The following is a 21,212-nucleotide window of genomic DNA, read 5'->3' on the forward strand; positions in this document are numbered from 1 at the left end:
GAACAAAAAGTCATTGGAAATGACACATGTCGCTGTAATAATTTAGGATCAGACTGATAGGATTAATTTTGGTTCTCTTATGGGTCTCCAGATTGTCTGGGAGAATACATGATTGGCAATTTCTATTCCCCTTTAGGAAAGGAAAATGTAGCATAATCTGAAACTTGCTTTTTTTTTTTTTGCATTCAGGATATAATAGTTTCGTTGCACGCTACATACAAAAGGCAGAACTTCTCAAACTGCAGGCACCAAGTTAGACAAGAATCCTCACAATGTAGAGAATACCATTCATTCATTCAGTAGTATTTATTGAGTGCTTACTATGTGCAGAGCACTGTATTAAGCGCTTGGAATGTGCAATTCGGCAACAGATAGAGACAATCCCTGCCCAATGATGGGCTCACAGTCTAAACGGGGGAGACAGACAGTAAAGTAAAACAGAACTAAACAAAACATCATCAAGATAAATAGAATTATAGAGATATATAACTCATTAAAATAAATAGGGTAATAAATGATATATACAAATATGCACAGTGCTGAGGAGAGGGGAAGGGGGAAGAGCAGAGGGCAGGAGAAGGAGGAATGGGGAGGGAAAGAAGAGCAGAGGAAAAAGGGGGGGCTCAGTCTGGGAAGGCCTCCTGGAGGAGGTGAGCTCTCAGTAGGGCTTTGAAGGGGGGAAGAGAGCTAGTTTGGCAGATTTGAGGAGTAAGGGCATTCCAGGACAGTGGTAGGATATGGGCTGGGGTTGACGGCAGGATAGAAGGGAACGGGGGACCATGAGGAGTTGAGCAGTAGAGGAGTGTAGTGTATTGGGGGGGCAGTAGAAAGAGAGAAGGGAGGTGAGGTAGGAGGGGGCAAGGTAATGGAGAGCTCTGAAAACAAGAGTAAGGAGTTTTTGTTTCTTGCGAAGGTCGATAGGCAACCACTGGAGGTGTTTGAGGAGGGGAGTGACATGCCCAGAGCGTTTCTGTAGGAAGTTGATCCGGTCAGCGGAATGAAGAATAGACTGGAGTGGGAAGAGACAGGAGGAAGGGAGATCAGAGAGGAGGCTGACACAATCATCCAGTCGGGACATTATGACAGCTCGTACCACATCCGCTTACTTCAACTGTTATTCCCCAAATTGTTCTCTTCATTCTTCCCGAGCAGTCCATCTGTTTTTCCCTGCCAACCCTTCTGCCTCGGTCCCGTGTTTCTTCCAGGTTGGAAGGTCCCCTCCCGGCAAATCCAATAGACTGCAGCTTTCCATAACTTCAAAGTCCTCCTCAAATCCCATCTCCTTTAAGAAGCCTTTCATAATTGACTCCCAACTCCCTGAATTGTAGCAGCTCAGCAACCACTCCTAGGATTTATGTTTTCACTTGGACTCCTCCTCAGCACTTGGACCACCACTTTTTTATTCTGTATGATCAATTGTATGACCTGTAAAAGCTTTTCCCTGTCCTCCTTGCTTTTAGTTTCCCAATTTTAGCTCAATATCGAGCAGCTGTTTGGGCATCCTAATGCCATCCATTTTCCTCACATGTCCCACAGCAAAGCCGAAGTGAGAGTATCACTTTGGCTGAAGTCTGTTGAGCTATTTTCACCTGCTCTGAGCTGTGTATATTCATTCATTCAATAATATTTATTGAGCGCTTACTGTGTGCAGAGCCCTGTACTATCATATCTATTGCATTCTCTGAGTTTAATTGCTTTTGTGGACCAATTGGATGAGCCTTGAGAAGCAGCGTGGCTTAGTGAAAAGAGCACAGGCTTGGGAGTCAGAAGTTATGGGTTCTAATCCCAGCTCTGCCACTCATCAGCTGTGTGACTTTGGGCAAATCACTTAATTTCTCTGCACCTCAGTTACCACATCTGTAAAATAGGGATTAAGACTGTGAGCCCCACGAGGGACAACCTGATTATCTTGTATCAACCCCAGAGTTTAGAACAGTGCTTTGCACATAGTAAGTGCTTAACAAATACCATTATTATTATTATTATTACTAAATGCTTGGAATGTACAATTCATCTCATAGAATATTTCTCCACCCTTGCAATTTGAGAAAACATGAAAGCCAAGACAAACCCTTATTTTCTCCCTTTGTCATGGTCCTAATCCAGGGACTAGTTTTGTTGTTATTCAGTTGGAATATACGCAGTAGTACCAGAGGTTGACTCCAATATACACGTGAGAGCTGTCCCTGTGGATAGAACAAGGGTTAAGCTTTTCAGGTTTGCATGTGGATCATGGGGGTCAACACCCTCCCTATAATGTTCCCATTTCTGCATTCACCTCTGCTCCAATCCAAAAAGCACCCAGTGACAGATGGACAGCAGAGGCCCAGCAGAACTGATCGGGTAAGAGAAAGAATGGAAGGTACATTGTTCAGTGGGCTTTGGCAGGCTTCTTGACAGGGGCAGTGAGCTCTGGGAAAATTCCCACTTTTCCCAGTAGTTAAAACAGTTCTGCCACTGGATTTTTTTCATATCCGAGTAAGTATGCCGATTCTTAAATACAAAAACACTTGTGGACAATTGCGGCACTTCCTTTGGTTAATACCAAGAAACTTATAAACTGTGGATGATTCAGGAAACTGGCGTTTGTTTTTGTTGGAGACCTTTCTAATCATGGCATCAGGCTGGCCATAAACAAACGTCCCCGTTATTTGTTTAGTAACAGTTTTAGTGCCCAGTAAACCCTGCAATAAATGTGAGGGAAAAACATTTCTGCCTTGCAGTAAACCGTTCCTAAAGGCAGATTGCCATCTAGTGATCACTTCCCCTCTCTATTCATTTCTACCCTTTTGGTGCTACTGGATGCATGCATTCCTCCACTCAATCAATGATATTTATTGAATGCTGACTGTGTGCAGAGCACTGTAGAATTCCGATGAAAAGACTCCTTTGAATCTTCATGCTCTCTTTGGTTATCACTTCCATGAACTTCCTGGAAGTTTCAATTAACTGGCAGTGAGTCAGAGACTCAAATTATGAGGCAGTCTTCATCCAATAGGTCCACAAAAGCAATTAAATAAACTCAGAGAAAGGCAATAGATATGATTGAATGAATGATGGGAATGTGTGCAGGGCAGAAAAATGGAAAAGTTGTGGGTTGGGAAGAAAGGGAGAATAAAAATGGGTTTCTTCCCATATCACCTGTTAGTGTGCTTTCAGCCGTTAAGGATATCTGCCTGGTCAATGGCATTTATTGAGCTGTGTTCAGAGCACTGTACTGAGCCTGTGTTCTAATCCTGGCCCCACCACCTGTCTGCTGTGTGACCTTGGGCAAGTCACTTAACTTCTCTGTGCCTCAGTTACCTCATCTGTAAAAATGGGGATTAAGACTGAGCCCCACGTGGGACAACCTGATAACCTTGTATCTACCCCAGTGCTTAGAACAGTGCTTGGCACATAGTAAGTGCTTAACAAATACCATCATCATCAAATATGATTGACTGACCTTGACTTGTACCCAATCCCCTGGTTTTAGAGAATGGTAGAATGAGCCTGGGTCCCCTGGGAGGGCCTCCTGGACCTGGGTGTTAGAACTCCGAATGCACTTACTAATGATCTACAATAATCTGACAGCAAACCATCTGCTCTTAAGAGGTGTTTACCTATGGATCTAGTGTTCACCTTTGCGCATTGGCATGGTTCCATCCATTTGGAAAAATAGCGATATGGTGCATAAAGCCAGTGTTTGGGCATTTGAATGAAGTCAACTTGGATATTTACAAAGGGTCCCCAGGGTGGCAGATGAACAGCTTTTCGTCTGGCAGGTCAAGCCAGTGCTCCTGTATTGTCCCGTGACCTTGGGAAATGAGGGAGCAAACCCAAAGCTTTCTCACAGATGCAATCATTCCTCTTGGCTTTGCATGGCTCAATCCGTGAGTCAGACGAGCAAGGTATCAGTTGAGGGGTGGTAATAATGAAGGAGGCCGAGGGCGGCCATCGGGGCAACCCGAAGCCCGAGGGGAATGGGTGCAGCTTGCCGATGTCCAGGCAGACTGCTCTGTGGCAGAGCCAGCGTCCTGTAAAGAAATCACCATCCACAGTTCCCAAAGAGGGTTCACGAAGGGCAGAGAAAGCTCCAGCCGCAGGAGCAGAGGAAAGGGCTGCGTCTCTGGAGGCGATATCTGCCAGACCGTTTCCTCGGGTAACGTCATCGGTAACCTGCTGGCACGCCTGGCATTTACTCCTCGGGAGTGGGTATTGAGGATTTGGGGTTCAGCACAGACATTAGGTCACGGTGATATGGAGCGAGCCCAAAAGCAGCATCTCACACTTGGTCAATCAGGACAGTAAGAAGAGTTGGGTGACTTCATTCAGCAGAAGGGTTACAGTTGCACTGGGGGATGGCGACAGAAAGTAAAGAGCCTAAAAGGAGCATGGTGGAAGTTTCCACTGCATAGGCAGCGGCGTGGTGGTGGCTATTTCATGCAGGCGAGGGAGGAGGCCTGCCTGCCACTACGAGAGCCAGCTAAAATAAGCAGTGGGGTGAAAGTTGTCCCCATGTCTCTGGACTAACACAGCTTGAGCAAACCCATTCTGCTTCTTAACATAGTGGACGTTTTCTAATAATAATCATTTGAACCAAAAGCTCAAGTAAGCAGAGATGAACAGATAAAACCCAACCTTAGTGCACTTAATTTACAATGCTCAGCAATTACATTTTTTCCTTCTGTGCAGCTGCCCCCTTATCACAGACTCTTTAAGATTCAAGGCTGACAAAGTTTCTCAGCCTAATCCTATTCCAGTTAACCCTTACTAACCATTTGAAAGCTGGGGTTTTATGTGGACCTAAAATCCCTTGTCAAATAACGACCCTTTCTCCAGTCCTTTCCCCAAGATGTTTGTGTAGCCTTGTAGCCTTCCTGGCATCTAACACAGATTCCTTAGGTTCTCTTTTTAATTCCCATTCCTGAAAAATCCAGATTTAATTATCATTCCAAATTTTCCCTTTCCAATTCTTGGTATTATCTTGTCACTCAGAACAACATTTCTTTACCCCATTTCCGTATTCCAATTCATCCAGCACTATGTAAGCAAGGAACACATGTTTTTCTAACATTTTTTCTTTTACCACACATTCAGTTAGTTCCATAGTGAACATATCAAGGCAGGTTTCATTCTTCAAACCATCATGTTTATATGTGTCTTAGTGGAAAGAGCACAGGCTTGGGAGCCAGAGGTCGTGGGTTCTAATCCTAGCTCCACCACTTGTCAGCTGTGTGACTTTAGGTAAATCACTTCACTTCTCTGTGCCTCAGTTACCTCATCTGTAAAATGGGGATTAAGACTGTGAGCCCCATGTTGGACAACCTGATTACCTTGTATCCCCCCAGTGCTTAGAACAGTGTTTGGTACATACTAAGCACTTAAATGCCATTACTATTATTATTATAATACTTACCGGTAACAAGATGACAGTTCGCATTTGACTTGCTTATGTGCCTCTTTTACCAAATAAGCAAATCTGCAGTTGAATTGTGACAGAGTAATTAGATTACCACTCCTACAAGCATACTTAGCCTGAAAGAGCAATTGCAAACTCTCCTCTCTCAGTTACCTCCTTTGAAGTTTCACACTTAACCAGTTGAGAACTAGTTTTCCCAACAAGGCTATCCACACTTCATAATAAAGCCAGATAATCATTTGCTTAAGGGAGTGGCCTTTTGAGGGAGGTGCCTTCCCTCACATTTCTAAATTGATAGCCCTGGCCCGTAGGGGTTTTCTTATTCCAAATAAGAAAGGAAAGTTGGTTAGGTTTCTTACTCCTATGCCTCAGTTGCAGATTACCTACAACTAACTAGGTGGTTTCAAGATTTGCTGAGAGAAGGAAACAGATTAAAACAGCAAATCAATCAATCGGTGGTATTTATTGAGTGCTTACTATGTGATTAGCACTGTATTAAGCACTTGGGAGAGTACAATAATACAGCAGAATTAGCAGATACGTTCCCTGCCCATAATGAGCTTCCAGCTTAGAGAGGGAGAGTTACTGGACAAGAGTTGGTGCTGAAGTAATAAGGGACATAAGATACTTTTGGAAGTAGTATGGACAGGAAACTGTGAGGACACAGCCTGATGTTTTAAACTAGAAAAACTCAGTGAGAATATGACATAGGGTCATGGAGTTATACGGCATGCTCTGATTTTTTCAGAATTTTTAAGAATAATGATCAGAGGTCAATCTCTAAGCCAGTGGATGGGCTGAGGTCTCTACTGGAGTAATGGCCTTCTTTTCCTGCTTTAAAGAAACGACGAGGCAACCAATAAGATGACTCTCAACCTATGCAGTTACCCATATTCGGTTAGGAATTTCTCCCACAGTACACATTTTCTCAACCCTGACAAGTCTATTTTACCATAACCCACACTTACATACACACACTCTCTTACTTAGACACGTGGGTGCACCCGATCCTTCCTGTAAATGAGGAGGTGTCATTTTCCATCTCCCATAACCACATGCCTAAATCCTTATTCAACGTTCTCATTCCTTTCTGCTCTGTACAGATTCCCTCTCTATCCAAATTCACTCTCCCACTCTCTCTTTAGAGATGACTCTTCAATCCTTTCACTCTTTCCGATCTTTACAACTTTTCCTTATTCCTGCCCCATCCACATCCTGCCCTATAATCTCTTTATAGGCATTATCTCAAATCTCTATTCCTCGCTGTTCTTGAAACATCCTCCATAACCATTCTCCAACACACAAATACGAGGGGGACCTTAATCCCGACACATGCATACAGTCCTTTCAGCATCTTAGAACAGAGATGTTCTCCACTCATCTCCAGGATCTTCTCTTCGTTTGGCTGAGGCTACTGAGCCTCTAACACCCGTCTTCCAGGGACTTAAGTGCCAGGTTGCAGCACAGAATGATTTCTCTCAGGTAAACACTGATCTTTCAGTGTTTGGTGTCTGCAATTTAAACTTGTTTTGTGCTGATCTAAACATACACTTTAATCCCAGAAGTACCCAGAATGTGATCCCATTTTGCAGCTCTCATTACTTGGACTCTGGGAGGACAGGAATCAAGGTCGGGTAAATACAAATGAAGATTCCCCAGCAAGTTTGGTCATTATTTGCTCAAAGGTCTCACTGGGTCCCTTTCTTCTGATGATGGGGTACTGTGACTTGGCTTGCCACTCTGAGATGTATGGGGGTTCATTCAATAGTATTTATCGAGCGCTTACTATGTGCAGAGCACTGTACTAAGCGCTTGGGATGAACAAGTCGGCAACAGATAGAGACAGTCCCAGCAGCAACAGCTGCTGCTATGAAGTAGTCACACAATGTGAGGATGTCATCACATTGTACCACACTCAGTGTGATGTAGTGAAGTCATTCATTCAATCGTATTTATTGAGCGCCTACTGTGTGCAGAGCACTGTACTAAGCACTTGGAATGTACAATCCGGCAACAGAGACAATCCCTACCTAACAACGGGCTCACGATCTAGAAGGCCCAGCTATATGGAAATGTATGCAGCTGGGGAACTAGCAGTAGCTGACTATAGTCAGGGCATAGATCTACTGTACTGTACTCTCCAAAGCACTTAGTATGGTGCTCTGCACAGAGTGCGCACTCCATAAATGCGACTGACTGATCCACGGGAGGTGGAAATGCTGGTTGGGATTGCAGACCAGTGTTTAAGGAAGATCCAGACATTCATCGTCGTACGTACTGAGCGCTTACTGTGTGCAAAGGCCTGTACTAAGTGCTTGGGAAAGTACAACATAATAAACAATGACATTCCCTGTCCACAATGAGTTTATGGTCTAGAGCAAGGGAGACAGGCACCAGTAGAAATAAATAAAATTACAGATGAGTACATAAGTGCTGCAGGTCGGGTAAAGCAGGGAGTGCCAGGCCTGGGGTAGGTTAGGCCTGGGGTAGGTTCAGGTCATTTGCTTCCCTGTTCATTTGGCTGCTCCAGGAACATTGGCCAACTTGAGTCTGCTTATGGGGTTTCATCTGGGTAAGCAAAGAGAAATAATGAAAAAGGACTCTCTGGGATTAGGTCTTCAGGCACAAGGAAGGTCACATTAACTCATTCCGATCAGCGCTTTTTTGTTGTGATGACTGCCAAAATATTTGCTCAAGCAGTTAAGCCTCCCCTTGGTATGCTGCAGGGGCTGGACTGATGAATCGTGGAAATGGAAGTTATTAAATCACAAATCTCTCCACTTCAGGTCCAGGTGCCAAGCACACAACCGGGTAATCACTGCAGAAAAAACAGGGCAATCCATGACAACCGTGCTCATGGAGACCTTTATTTGTAAAAGGCCTTTTCTTCCCTCTGGGATTTTTATGGTAGGGGTCTTCTTTTCAGAAACTTGGATTGTTTGTTCTTGCAGAAGCTTATCTTCTTCAAAAGACTGATTACCTCATTTATAACCTTTTTGGTGCCTTTGGGAACCCCAACATGGTACTGGAGGCCCCAGGATGAACTGATGGATAAAAAGCTAAAAAGGTTACCGGCAGCAATTTGAACGATCCAGGGAGTAAAGCAGCTTTCCTTCCATGCTGGAAGATAGCTTTTACCTTCTCACCTTCTTTTCCACAGTTCACTCCTCTAAGCAAACTTGGCCTCTCCTACCTTCCCCCCTCTGCCTCCTCCCCCTCCCCTTAGTCCCATCTCAAATAGGTAAATATATGTCGAAAGTTTTAAATAATTTAATGGATGAAAAGTCCATAAAGGATGACCAAATTTACTTCCATAACTGCTCCGTTTTTTTGCATAATTTTTGCAACACAAAAACTTGGGATGGGTATTTTCATAGAGTCATAAGAATTAAGTTTAACAATAAAGGGAACAGGAGGAAGAAGGGAAGGAGGAAAGAAAGAAAAGAGGGCACTTGCTCTTACTTTTAGTGCACTCTCCCAAGGGTTGCCTACAGTAGACACTCACTAAATTAACTCCACCACCTATCAAGCATTTAGTACAGTGCTCTGCACACGGTAAGCCCTCAATAAATATGATCGAATGAATGATTGCTACTCTGGAATTCCCTAATATCAGTGAATAAACTCCCACCCTGACCTGAGTATGGATCTGCCTGCATTGGCTTTCTGGACTTCATTCATTCCTTCAGTCATTTTTATTGAGCACTTACTGTGTGCCAGCACTGTACTAAGCACTTGGGAGAGTACAATATAACAGCAGATAGACTCATTCCTGCCCACAATGAGTTCACAGTCTAGAGGGGGAGACAGACATTAATATAAATAAAATAAATACCTTACTTTTCTTCCTACCCAGGCTTGTGACCCAACACAGTTTAGAAAAATAATAATATTTTATTTCATTCTCAAAATTGGAAGGTGGGGTGGGATGGGATGGAAAATTATGTAGCCAATTATGCAATAGAGAATTGGAAAGAAGGAAAATGATAATAATATAATTACTTGTTGAGTGCTTACTGTGTGTCAAACACTGTTCTAAGCGCTGGGGTGGATACAAATTAACCAGGTTGGACACAGTCCCAGTCCCACGTGCGTCTCACACTCTTAATCCCCATTTTACCGGTGAGGTAACTGAGGCTGAGAGAAGTTAAGTGGCTTGCCCGAGGTCACACAGCAGCCAAGTGGTGGGTCCCCATTCCCAGGCTCTTTCCACTAGAAAACCCTGCTTCTCACTGTTATTCTATTGAATATGGCTCAAAATACTAGTGGTGTTATTGTTATCATTACTATTTCTCATTCAGTAGTATCTATTATTATTACTACTTTATGGTATTTTTTAAATGCTTACTATGTGTCAAGTGTGTTCCAAGTCCTGGGGCCGATACGAGTTGATCAGGTTGGACCCAGCCCTTGTCCCACATGGGGATCCCACTCTAAGTAGGAGGGACAACAGGTATTTAATCCCCACTTTACAGCTGAGGAAACTGAGTCACAGAGAAGTTAAGTGACTTGCCCAAGGTCATCCAGTAAGCAATCTGTAGATCTGGGATTAGAACCCTGTCTACTTCTTTTGTTGTCCGTCTCCCCCTTCCAGACTGTGAGCCCGTTGCTGGGTAGGGATCATCTCTGTTGCCAAATTGTACTTTCCAAGTGCTTAGTACAGTGCTCAGCACACAAGGAGCGCTCAATAAATACCATCGAATGAATGATGAACAAATCTGGGTGAGCTCTTATGTGTGCAGAGCACTGTAACAACTGTTGGGGGAGAATAGAGTGACACGGCCCCTGTCTCACTTAGGGGCTCATCATCTAAGAATCTAGGGGAAGGCACCAGGCTTGCAAGTAAACCCTAAAATGAATTAAATAAAATTACCCAAGACTGTGACAAAAATGAAACAATAAGAGGCAATATAAGTTATGATAACTGAGTCATTTCGCTTTTCTCATTTGGTGCCACAACCCAGAGTTCAGGATTCACAACAAACAGAGCCTCTCCAATGTTCCAAAGTTATTAATAATTATAATAGTAATATTTAACTATTTACTCTCTGACAAGCACCGTACTAAGCGCTAGGGTAGATTTAAGATAATCAGGTCGGACACTGTCCCCGTCCCATGTACGGCTCACAGTCTGAATGGAAGGGAGAATATCATATAATAATAATAATGTTGGTATTTGTTAAGCACTTACTATGTGCAGAGCACTGTTCTAAGTGCTAGGGTAGATACAGGGTAATCAGGTTGTCCCACATGAGGCTCGGGGTCTTAATCCCCATTTTCCAGATGAGGTAACTGAGGCACAGAGAAGTTAAGTGATTTGCCCACAGTCACATAGCTGACAAGTGGCAGAGGCAGGATTCGAACCCATGACCTCTGACTCCTAAGCCCGGGTTCTTGCCACTGAGCCACGCTGAATGCAGCAACTTCTAATAATAATAATAAAGTAATAATGACACTTGTTAAGCACTTAGTATGTAGCTACAAGGAAATCAGGTCCAACACAGGCCCTGACTCACATGGGACTAAAAGTGAGTGGGTAGGGGATCGGATTATTAAATCTCCATTTTACTGATGAGGAATCTGAGGCACAGAGAAGTCATAGGGTCACACAGCAGACTAGTGGTGGGGTCAGGATTAGAACACAGGTCCTGCAGGGTTAGAATGGGTCTGCCTTCGTAGTGGGGAGGTAGAAGGTTTCCATGGGCTTCTTGGACTTGACTACAATTACTACTATCACTACTGGAGAAGGAGCGTGGCTTAGTAGAAAGAGTACGAGCTTGGGAGTCAGAGGTCATGGGTTCTAATTCTGCCTCCTCCACTCGTCAGCTGGTTGACTTTGGGCAAGTCATTTCACTTCTCTGTGCCTCAGTTCCCTCATCTGGAAAATGGGGATTGAGACCGTGAGCCCCATCTGGGACAACTTGGTTGCCTTGTATCTACCCTAGAGCTTAGAACAGTGCTTGGCACATAGTAAATGCTTAACAAATACCATCATCATTATTATTATTGCTATTATGAGCAACCCCAATATTTTACCTTATGCCCATTAACTATACATATATATTATTTCATGTCATGACATTGTATGTTACATAATACATTAATTCTAATAAAGGGAAGATATATAAATTCCTCAATAATGCTGCTTCCAAGATGTTGGACTGGGGAATTCTGAACATTGGCTTAGAAGTAGAAGGGAATTATTGGCTCCTTAAGCCTCTCTCTCTTTACCACTTACTTTTTCCAGCATCCCAAATTCCTCCCAAGTGCTTAGAGCACTGAGTGCTCTATATAGACTAAACACTCAATGAATACAATTAATAATGTTGGTATTTGTTAAGCACTTACTATGTGCAGAGCACTGTTCTAAGCGCTGGGGGAGATACAGGGTAATCAGGTCGTCCCACGTGAGGCTCACAATTAATCCCCATTTTACAGATGAGGTAACTGAGGCACAGAGAAGTCAAGTGACTTGCCCATGGTCACATACCTGACAAGTGGCAGAGCCGGGAGTCGAACCCATGACCTCTGACTCCGAAGCCCAGGCTCTTTCCACTGAGCCACGCTGCTTCCCCATTAAGTGACATATACCTGTCACTTATTCTCAAAGAAGACACCACTGATGGTGAAATTCACCTGTGGATATGTGCGTGGAACTGAAAAAGATGTAACGTTTATGAAAAGGGTAGCTTGCATATTTAATAAGCACATGTGATAGAGTGAGCCATAATACCAACGCTATGCTAATAAAATACACACCAGCTGGAAAATATCCTTATTGTAGTTCTCATCGCATTTTACAGTTGGTACATTTGAATCTTTCATGATGATGGTTCCACGCATGGCCTAGATTTCTTCCTTTTTATCATATCTTATGGGTCTTTGTGCTGCCACCTTCTCATTTGGGAAAGTGACACGTAGTTGAAAAAAAAGAGATGAGAGAAATATTTTCCATTGTTCATGATCAATTTAACTGTGAGCATGGTCAGACCATCCACCGAGTGACACAGCACAACCTTGAAACTTTTCAAAATGAATAGGAAATTTTATTCCTGTCAGTATCTTACTGAATTCTTTTGCTTGCCTTCAAAATGGGCTGCTTTTCACCCAACAAATCATAGGCAGGAAAGTTAATGCTATTCAGTGCTAGACTGTTACAGAGATCTCAATTCCTGAATCTTACAATTAGCAGTTTCCCAAAGAGTTCAGAGGAGAATGAGAGCTGCCATAAAATAATTCCTGCAGCTAATTAAAAACAAATTCCTTCCTGGAGTCACTACTGAGTGGTGTCCAATTAGACTATTTCTCCTCACTTTCTCCCAGGTTCTTAGCTGACTCGGTTTTCTGATTTGGGATGATTGGTGAATGGTTCTGCCTGCTGATTTATTCCTCCCTCAAAAAGCCACGGCACTGCCTTCACTCGGGTCCATGCCTGGTCGTCAGGTTGCGATGATTGAAATTCCTCAATAATGCTGCTTCCTAGAGGTTGGACTGGGAAACTCTGAACATTGGTTTAGAGGTAGAAGGGAGTTATTAGCTCCTAAGAATCCCTCTCTTCACCACTTTTTCCAGCGTCCCAAATTCCTTCAAATCAGAGCAAGGGGTCTTGAAGATGGGAGACTTAGAAGAGCAAAAATATATACACTATGTAAATATACAGCGAGAAGCAGGGCTGGCTAGTGAGTCTGAGGATTTGGATTTTATTTCCAGTTCTGCCACTTGCCTGCTGCGTGATATTGGGCAAGTCACTTAACTTCTCTGTGCCTGTTTTCTCATGTGCCCCTCTCATACTGTCAGCCCCATGTGGATCTCATCTATCTCACTGCTGACCCCTTGACCACTTGGTCCCTCTGGCCTGGAACTCCCTCCCCTCTTCATACCACAGTCCACCACTCTTCCCCATCTTCAAAGCCTTATTAAAATCACATCTCCTCCAAGCGGCCTTCTCCAGTTAAGCCCTCTTTTCCCCTATTCCTTCTCCCTTCTGCATCACCTATGGGTCTTTACCCTTTGAGCTCTTGATATTCACTCCACCCTCAGCCCCACAGCACTTGTGTGCATATCTATAATTAATTTTAATGTCTATCTCCCACTTCTCGTGGGCAGGGAACTTCTCTGTCTCCTCTCTTGCATCATATTCTCCCTAACACTTAGTACGGTACTCTGCCCATGGTAAGCACCCAATAAATACCATTGATTGATCGATGACTGCTCAGTGGAGTGAAAGGAACCAAACCAGATGAGTTCTTATTTGGATATCACTCTGGTCAGAGACAGTTTAGAGCTACAGCAAAAGTGTCAAACACATTAAGGACAGATGAGACATCTTAAATTTTGGTATGGTTAGAATAGAGTTAACTTAAACTGGGTTTATGATTTTTTTTGCCAATTCAGTTAATAGTCATTTCTTTAACTACCATCCGGACTTTAGATGCCTGCTCAACCCATTGTTAAAATAAAAAAAAAACAACGTTTAAAAGGTTACATCCTGTTTGGCTGATCAATTGAAATATTCTGAAAGAGATATTGTGACTCAGAACATTGTATGGGGCCAAGTCACATTACCGAATAGTCTCTTTTAAAGTTGCAAGTTACTATTTCAGGACAGGAATGGATCACCCGCTGGGGCCAGGAAGACATTTCCTTCTTTGCAATAGTACAATTAAGTGCACTTGAGAGTCTTGTCAAGTGGTCTCTGAGATATGGCTGAGATATGGCCAGAGGACACTGGGTGCTTTGAAGACAAAGGAAAAATGATCTTTGGCTTCTTTTGCATGGGGAAACTCTGGCAGCCAAGAAGATGCCCTAAAGCAGCCTAGCCTGGGACTACAGGGTGTCCCTGGTCCAGGGACACCATCCTCCCCACACCTCTCCCTCCCACAGTGTCCCGCACGTGGGTCTAGTCCAAATCATGGCTGGGGATGGGGGGTTGGGGGAAGAGGGGAATAGTTAGAATGGGGAAAGGCCATCCTGGGTCCCCTCACGTTCTGCTTTCCACAGGTTCTGACAGTTAATGAAGGCTACGGATTGTGGAGCTTCCAGTGCTGAGGAATGGCAGGGAATCCGGAGGCAGAGGCCGGCTGACTCAGAAACGCGGCACGGTAGGAGGATAAGGGGTAAGCTTTCTATCTGTGTGCCATATAGAGGGTCGGCTCCTCTGAGAGAAATAACTACAACCCTCAGAAGGGATCGTACTTTGAGTTTGAAGAATGCCATATCTATCATATTCTACCTTGCAGAAATACTCCAAAGCCATTTCTCAAATCCCATATCCTACACAAGGGCTCCCTTGATTCATTTCTGTTCATCCCAAACGACGTCCCCCTCATCTACCACTTTGACTGTTCCTTGCCAACTACAACCTTGGGTATCCACAATCACCCGAAGCCCTTTTGAATGTATCTTAACGTGCTCCATTACTTAAGCCCTAACTTATATAGTCTTCTCCCTCCCTCTTAGACTGTGAACCCTATGTGTTACAAGGACTCTGCTCTGCTGATCTTGTTTCTACCCCAGCATTTAATACAGTGCAAGGCACAGCTTTATAAATATCATCGTTATTGCACATATCCGTTTTCCTGTAAGGTGAGTTGGGGCTCACCTTACAGACTTCTTAGAGACCACCTGGGAGCAGAGTGAGAACACTGCAGTAGAAAGCAGGAATTGTTAGCAGAGGAGGAGCTCTCCGGTTCTCCGGGAGGTAACTCCTAGAGAGCCTGACTTCAGATATTTCTAAGGAGAAGGGTCAGGGAGCTTGGATAATCGATAATCATTCCGGCTCCAAGAGAACACTAGGAATGGCCTGAGGGAATGGATTGTTGGTAATTGTGGCATGGATTTGGAGTTGAGCAACCGTTTCTGCAAATAATGCATCTGATTTTATTGAAACTCAATGGAAAATCCTAATCAATCAATTGTATTTAATGAGTGCTTACTGTATGCAGAGCACTTTACTAAAAGCTACTAAAAGCTCCGGAGAGTACAACGTAGCAATATCACAGACACCTTACCTGCTGACAATGAGTTTACAGTCTAGACGAACTCACCTACATCAGTTCTGGGGGCAAATATGTGGTTCAACTGGGTTCCATAGCAAACATCTAGGTACTGATTCTATTACTGAGGATCTCGACATCTGGGAAGAGTAAACTAATTTTTTCTTCGTTCTGTCACTTTGCTAACAGAGTTTCTTTTGCTGGAGGAATAAAATTGGCAGCTAGGCTTTGCACCATCAGTGAATCCCATTAAAAGATGGGTTCTGAATATCAAGCTATCTTTCTCCCTATACCATCCACCGTTAACATTCTGCATATGCCTTTTCTGAGAATTACAAATTAATTACAGAATGCATAATTAGGTGCTTCATTTTTCAATGCTGAAAAGCAAGCATTTTCCCCCTTGAGCTTGATTTTGCTCCTGATGATTAGCAACTGCAGTTTACCCCAAAAAGGGACTTTTAAATTTCTTTTCAAACATAAACTGTTAGAAGCATCTCAGATGTTAGACACATCTCAGAAAAGCAGAACTGATTGGAAAAAGTTGATTTTCACTGGTTTGATAGTGAAGTTTCATTTGTATACATTTGGCAGACTTTGCTTGGTTTGTCTGCTTTCAGTTAGGTCTTCGTGGCTTTTTCTTCCAAGTGTAGAGGATACTCAGTGTCACTAATGCTACCTTTTCTATTTCCCCCTAAGACTGTGAGCCCCATGTGAGGCAAGGACTGCCTGACCCTATTATTTTATATCTACTCCATCATTTAGTATATTGCTCCGCAAAAACTAAGCACTTAATACCACAAATTGCTGTCATCCACAGCTGGATTAGTGACTCCAAAATGTTTATCATGTCAACAAAGAACCATCACCACTAATGTAAGGTTAACCTTTAATGTTCCAAGAGAAGGATCGTGGGTCTGGGAGTCAGAGGATCTAGGTTCTAATCCCAGCTCTGCCATTTGCATGCAATGTGACCTTGGGCAAGTTACTTATCTTTCCCATGCCTCAGTTTCCTCATCTGTAAAATGGGGATTCAGTGCCTGTTCTCTCTGCTACTTAGATGGTGGGATAATGGACTGTGTCTGACCTGATTAACTGGATCTACCCCAGTGCTTAGTACAGTGCTTGGCACTTTGTAACTCTCTCCTTCTAAAAGATTATTGGAGTTCCATCGTTGATTGGTTTGCGACTCCGGCGTGTGCCCCAGGTACCAGTTCACTTCAGTTACCTCGTGTGTCCTAGGGCCTTGCGATACCATCCTCTCAGGAAAGTCCCTCCAAACTGCTACTGCGTTGATCCACCTTGACTACGGCATCCATCTCCTCATTTACCTCCCTGCCTCTTACCTCTCCCTACTCCAGTTTTTACTTACTGCCCAGAACATTTTCCTAAACAATATGTTCAATCCATGGCTCTACCCAACTCCTCAAGGCCCTCCAGTGGTTGCCCATCCACATCAAACAGAAAATCCTTGCACTGTCAGTTCTCCCCACCTCTAATCTTTCCTCATTGCTTTCCTACTACAAGTTAGCCTGCGCAGTTCCGTTCATTCCTCTAATGTCAACTTACTCACTGTACCTTGATCTCATCTATCTCAGCGCTCAGAACAGTGCTTGGCGCATCGAAAGCACTTAACAGATACCATCGTTATTATCTCTCCACCAATCCCTTGCCCACATTCTCCCTCTGTCCTATAACTCGCTCCTCCTTCAAATCTAACACTTTTAAAGCCATCCTAAAATCACATCTCTTCTAAGAGGACTTCCCCGATTAAGCCCTCCTTTTCCCGATTCCCTCTCCCAAGTGCCTATGTACTTAAATCTGTTCCCTTAGAGCACTTGATATTCATCACACCTTCAGCCCCGCAGCACTTATGTCCATGTCCACAATTTATTCATAATAATGTCTGTCTCCCCCTCTAGACTCTAAGTTCCTCATGGGCAGGTATCATGTCTACCAACTCTTTTGTATTGTACTCCCCAACTGTTTAGTCTAGTGCCCTGTGCTCAGTTGGCATTCAATTAATACCACTGATTGACTCTTCTGAACAAATTTGATTCTCCCAATTTTCCTTTGGTAAATAAATATATATATCATCAAAAAGTACTTTCCTTTTGGAGTCTTGAACCCAAGAAATGTGCTATATGAGAATCTACATGCCTGAACCATAATTGCAATTTTATCCAAGGATGAAGATCCAATTACAGAAATTCAGTAATCATGACTGAAGTGTTAACCAGGGCTACTTGTGTTTCCTCTCCTGATTGCTCAACAGGCAATGAGGCATTTGAACTTAATGATGTGGTTGAGAGACTTGGCCTGAGAAGCTGTCCAGCACTCTCTTAGAGCTTAGAGAAAATTTTGGGACCTAATTGATGAGGAGTCCCCATGACACTCCCTGTGGAGTCAACAGAGATGGCTGCTCCACGCCATACCCATCAATCAATCAGTGATATATTACTGAGCCTGTAATATGTGCAAAGCACTATTAAGTGCTTGAGAGAGTACAATACAATAGAACTGGCAGACTTGTTCCCTGCCCATAACAAACTTGCAGTCTCTCCCACTCCAGTGCATATTTCACTCTGCTGCCTGGATCATTTTTCTACTAAATCATTCAGTCCATGTCTCTCCACTCCTCAAGAACCTCCCATGGTTGTCCATCCACCTCTTCATCAGAGAGAAACCCCTTACCACAGGCTTTAAAACACTGAATCTCCATGCCTTCTCCTATCTCACCTTGCTGTTCTCCTACTGCACACTTCACTCCTCTATTGCCAACCTACTCCCTGTACCTGGATATCATTGATCTGACTGCTGACCCCTCGTCCACGTCCTGCCTCTGGCCTGGAACACCCTCCCTCTTCATATTCAATCGATGATGACTCTCCCCACCGTCAAAGCCTTATTGAAGGCCCATCTCCTCCCAGAGGCCTTCCCTGACCAAGCCTTTCATTTCCACTTCCCCCACTCTCTTCTGCGTTAGCCTTGCATTTGGATTCGCTCCCTTTATACCCTCCTTCCCCAGACCAGCGGCACATGTACATATCCGTAATTTATTTATATTAATATCCGTCTCCCCCTCTAGACTGAGCTTGTAGTGTACAGGGAAGGGGCCTACCAACTCTCTTATATTGCACTCTCCCAAGAGCTCAGTACGGTGCTCTGTACACTCAATAAATTTGATTGATTATAGAGGGGCCAGCCAACCTATTACCATAGTGGCCTGCCTTTAGAACATTCAGAGCACTGGAGAGGCAGTGGCTATTACCTAGTTGGGAGGTATGAGGATCCTTTCTAGGAATTGTAATTTTTCACTGTGACACTGTCATCTTGGTTTGTGTAATTAGCGAATTCTCCCAAAGGCTTAGTTCAGCTGCTCAGCACACAACAGGTGCCCAGTAAATACTATTAATTGATTGACTGTAATGTTTATCCTCACTCTCATTGTTCTCTGACTCTGTCTTCCCCCACCTAGGTTGTGACTCCCTTAGGGAACTCTCTCCTGGAGCCAGGATGTGTCTAATCTAAATATCTTGTATTTACCTCAGAGCTTAGCACCCAATTAGCAGTCAATATCATAACTACAAGTTCCCTGGAATTTTTGTATTTAAAAATGTAATTATTTTCCAACTGGTTCACAATCCCAGACTTGCTGTTCTTCTCAACCCCTTATTAAATAGAATCGTGATCCCATTTTAAAAGTGGGGAAAAACAGACACAGGGAAGATTGTCTCTTGTGGAAGTGTCACTGGCTGGGGGAACGGGTGTTAGAATGTATTTTGGAATTCCCCGTATGGTGTTTACTTTTTGAGACATATTGCCCCATATGCTCTTTACTTTAATTTTCTTGAGTTCGGATACCAACCTCCCAACTCACTTGGCAGAAGCAGTGATGTGAAAACCAAGATTTGTATCAATTCGAATCAATTTATTGCTGCTCAGAATCTTTAGCCATTTAGTTTCAGCTCTAGTTTAGATGATGTATTAATTGGTCCTATTTTTTATCTCCATAACCAACCCAATCTTATATGATTTGGCTATTTAGATATCACTGAGCCCATCAAGAGACAGGCAGGATTTAGTGAAACTTTTTTTCTGTCAACAGATTTGTCCCATTTTGAATATAACACGTAGGAGACAGCATAAAAAACAAACAAACATGGTTTGTTTTTGTGCTTTTCAACCTGGCAATGTTATTGCTTTATCTACATTTCCTATCCCATTAACAACCTATCTCTGCAACCCCTTTTCAACACTTCAGTTTCTTTTGCTTCACTGTTGTGGAATTAGGTCATCTTAACACTTAACCACACAAAGATCAATCCCATGACTGTTCTAGTAAGATGTGAAATGCTCATTTAGGAAAATGTTCCATTGTCTTAACATTAGGCGATGATAAGCGGTGTCCTCCAGTTTCTGAAAATCATCCAGGAAAGGATGTCTGAAGGTATAAAGAAGAAACAAACGGTAATGGTAAAGACAGAAAGACTATTAATTATTTATGTGTGACATTTGTGCTTTTTTAATTAGCAGGGAATTTAAAAAACTCAGCCCCACATTCATCCTGGTAAAGCTGTACCTAATTTAGGACACAAAGGAAATGTTGAGCATGCATTTGGACTTGATACACTTGTCACTGACCTTTCAGGCATTTTTTTTTATAAAGTGTTCGACAAGATCAGTAAAATTTTGCAGTTAATGTGTGTACTTTGCTTCAGGGCCAGTACTGTGTAGTTAGGCCAATAATGATAAGGATGGTATTTATTAAGCGCTTACTATGTGCAAAGCACTGTTCTAAGCACTGGGGGGATACAAGGTCATCAGGTTGTCCCGCGTGGGGCTCACCGTCTTAATCCCCACTTCTCTGAGGCACAGAGAAGTGAAGTGATTTGCCCAAAGTCACACAGCTGACAAGTGGTAGAGCTGGGATTAGAATCCATGACCTCTGACTCCCAAGCCTGTGTTTTTTCCACTGAGCCATGCATTTTTGATAAGTATTTGACTGACACTGTGCTTTTTAGTTTTCATTTGCTTTTAATGTTTTTGAAATCCTTTTCATAATCTGACCACACAATAATCCTATTTAAGAGACCTGGGTTTCATTACATAGAGTCAAAAATAAACATGGAAATGGTTGTGAAATTACCCTTTAGAACTGGAGAAATGGAAGAACCCAGAGTTTCACTGATGCTTTTCTTGACAATCTTTTAAACTTTCCACGATTCTATCACCTAGTATGGCTTTCCAGGAATTTCTCCCAAGACCTTTTCAAGCTGCTTTTGTTTTAGTGATAATTCTTTATCTGCAACCAGCCTATTGAGAGATATCAAGATCAGTCAGAAGTCAACCGCCAAAGTTTCTGGCCTTCCAGGAAATAGCGTGGTACCCATATGTGGGTTACTGCAAGTTGGGAGGATGGGAATCTATTGTTCTTCCCTAGAAGGATTCCCAGAACCACGAGGAATAGTACAAAGTAAATAACCACCCATACCCTTTCACTCAGAGTGGGAACACGCTGAGCAATACCCCTAATTAGTGTGTGTCTCTTAATGTCCCTAAGACAAGTTCACAGATGGCACCGAAGGGTACAATACATTTCATCTGTTCTGCAGTCACCCTCCGCCCCTCAGGAGGTAGCAGGATGGAGACTGTGTTCCTCTGATCTCCTCCTGCAATTGTTCTCCATTTGGATGTCACAAAACACTTGAACTTGATGTTTCATTTGAATATCTATGGTATGAAATTACTAGTGTTCTTGTTCCTAGCGTTTGCTTGACAAATTAATTGGCAGTATAATGTTCGGCAGCATGTAT

The 21,212-nt window shown here is 43.1% G+C and overlaps 1 protein-coding gene across 2 annotated transcripts in view; it reads left to right on the top strand.

Annotated features, from left to right (window-relative positions):
• CPNE4 (copine 4) overlaps positions 1-21,212 on the top strand; it is a 426,330-nt gene that overhangs the window by 51,612 nt on the left and 353,506 nt on the right. For both annotated transcript variants that reach the window (XM_029070548.2, XM_039912979.1), the window contains exon 2: positions 14,402-14,517. The gene's annotated coding sequence lies outside the window, so the exon portion shown is untranslated. The remainder of the gene's footprint in view (positions 1-14,401; positions 14,518-21,212) is intronic.

Source organism: Ornithorhynchus anatinus, chromosome 8 (genome assembly GCF_004115215.2).
Source record: "Ornithorhynchus anatinus isolate Pmale09 chromosome 8, mOrnAna1.pri.v4, whole genome shotgun sequence".
NCBI classification, from domain to species: Eukaryota; Metazoa; Chordata; class Mammalia; order Monotremata; family Ornithorhynchidae; genus Ornithorhynchus; species Ornithorhynchus anatinus.